Consider the following 2,500-nt stretch of genomic DNA (forward strand, 5'->3'; position numbering starts at 1 on the left):
GGCGTGTGCCGATGGTGTTCGAGGCAACCGCCCGCACCAGGGCCCAGCGTGTGCCGATGGTGGTCGAGCCAGGAGCCCGCACCAAGGGCCGGCTTGTGCCGATGGTGTTCGGGGCAAGCGCCCGCACCAGGGCCCAGCGTGTGCCGATGGTGCTGGGGGCAAACGCCCGCCCCAGGGCCCAGCGTGTGCCGATGGTTATCGGGGCAACCGGCCGCACCAGGGCCCAGGGTCTGCCGATGGTGCTCGAGGCAACCGCCCGCACCAAGGCTCAGCATGTGCCGATTGTGATCGAGGCAACAACCCACACCAGGGCCCAGCTTGTGCCGATGGCGGTCGAGGCAAGTGCCCGTACCGAAGGGCAGCCTATGCCGATGATGGTCGATGCATGTGCCATCACCATGCGTCATCATGTGCCATTGATGGTCGAGGCCTTGGCCGAAGTTCGATTTTGAGCCACGGTGCCCATGCTTGGCTCCAGCATGTGCTGGTGCCGCATTTTTTTCACTCGGGACAGCATCGCCGGAGCATCGCCGGAGCATCGCCGGAGTACCGCCGGAGAACCTGACCGGCGGCATTGGGGTTCCGGCGATTGGGAGGGGGGCCGGGGGGGTGTGCGCACATGATGTGCGATGGGTGCTGGTACTTGGCCTTGTGTTGGCCCCCTATCCCTCATCAAACCTCTGAGAATTCACACCCCCTTAAAGAGCATTTGAGATTTTACAGGTTTGCTACCAGTAGCCGTTAAAGTGTCTGAAATGGGGACACTTTTTTCAAACGGTCACAAAATCTTCTCTACTTCGAGTTTTTAGCTGAATTTTTTTGTGCATGCCAACAAAAATAGAAGGATCATGCCTACAAAATTTGGGGCCAAAAATCCTTATAAAAAAATTTTAAAAAATCCCGAACCGCAAAAAGTTTCGAAAATCGTGAAAAATAGAAAACGAGTCATCTTCCAACGAAACTTCACGTGAAGGCTTAGGGGACCATTGTATGAATTTACAAGCCATAAAAATGGCATTGGCACGGCAGAAATTTGAAGATGTGCCTAAACCCACCAGGGCCCAGCGTGTGCCGATGGTGCTCGAGGCAACCGCCCGCACCAGGGCCCAGCGTGTGCCGATGGTGCCCGAGGCAAGCGCCCGCACCAGGGCCCAGCGTGTGCCGATGGTGGTCGAGGCAACCGCCCGCACCAGGGCCGATAGTGTGCCGATGGTGCTCGAGGCAACCTGTCGCACCAGGGCCCAGCGTGTGCCGATGGTGATCGAGGCAACCTGCCGCACCAGGGCCCAGCGTGTGCCGATGGTGGTCGAGGCAAGCGCCCGCACCAGCGCCCAGCGTGTGCCGATGGTGCTCGAGGCAACCGACCGCACCAGGGCCCAGCGTGTGCCGATGGTGCTCGAGGCAACCTGCCGCACCAGGGCCCAGCGTGTGCCGATGGTGGTCGAGGCAAGCGCCCGCACCAGGGCCCAGCGTGTGCCGATGGTGGTCGAGGCAACCGCCCGCACCAGGGCCCAGCGTGTGCCGATGGTGCTCGAGGCAACCTGCCGCACCAGGGCCGAGCGTGTGCCGATGGTGGTCGAGGCAAGCGCCCGCACCAGGGCCCAGCGTGTGCCGATGGTGGTCGAGGCAACCTGCCGCACCAGGGCCCAGCGTGTGCCGATGGTGCTCGAGGCAACCGACCGCACCAGGGCCGAGCGTGTGCCGATGGTGCTCGAGGCAAGCGCCCGCACCAGGGCCCAGCGTGTGCCGATGGTGCTCGAGGCAACCGACCGCACCAGGGCCGAGCGTGTGCCGATGGTGGTCGAGGCAAGCGCCCTCACCAGGGCCCAGCGTGTGCCGATGGTGGTCGAGGCAACCTGCCGCACCAGGGCCCAGCGTGTGCCGATGGTGCTCGAGGCAACCGACCGCACCAGGGCCGAGCGTGTGCCGATGGTGCTCGAGGCAAGCGCCCGCACCAGGGCCCAGCGTGTGCCGATGGTGGTCGAGGCAACCTGCCGCACCAGGGCCCAGCGTGTGCCGATGGTGCTCGAGGCAACCTGCCGCACCAGGGCCCAGCGTGTGCCGATGGTGGTCGAGGCAAGCGCCCGCACCAGGGCCCAGCGTGTGCCGATGGTGGTCGAGGCAACCGCCCGCACCAGGGCCCAGTGTGTGCCGATGGTGGTCGAGGCAACCGCCCGCACCCGGGCCCAGCGTGTGCCGATGGTGGTCGAGGCAACCTGCCGCACCAGGTCCCAGCGTGTGCCGATGGTGCTCGAGGCAACCGACCGCACCAGGGCGGAGCGTGTGCCGATGGTGGTCGAGGCAAGCGCCCGCACCAGGGCCCAGCGTGTGCCGATGGTGGTCGAGGCAACCTGCCGCACCAGGGCCCAACGTGTGCCGATGGTGCTCGGGGCAACCGACCGCACCAGGGTCGAGCGTGTGCCGATGGTGCTCGAGGCAAGCTGCCGCACCAGGGCCCAGCGTGTGCTGATGGTGGTCGAGGCAACCGCCCGCACCAGGG

This window comes from Durio zibethinus, unplaced genomic scaffold (genome assembly GCF_047325235.1).
Source record: "Durio zibethinus cultivar Kanyao isolate XHJ-2024 unplaced genomic scaffold, ASM4732523v1 HiC_scaffold_1, whole genome shotgun sequence".
Classification (NCBI taxonomy): Eukaryota; Viridiplantae; Streptophyta; class Magnoliopsida; order Malvales; family Malvaceae; genus Durio; species Durio zibethinus.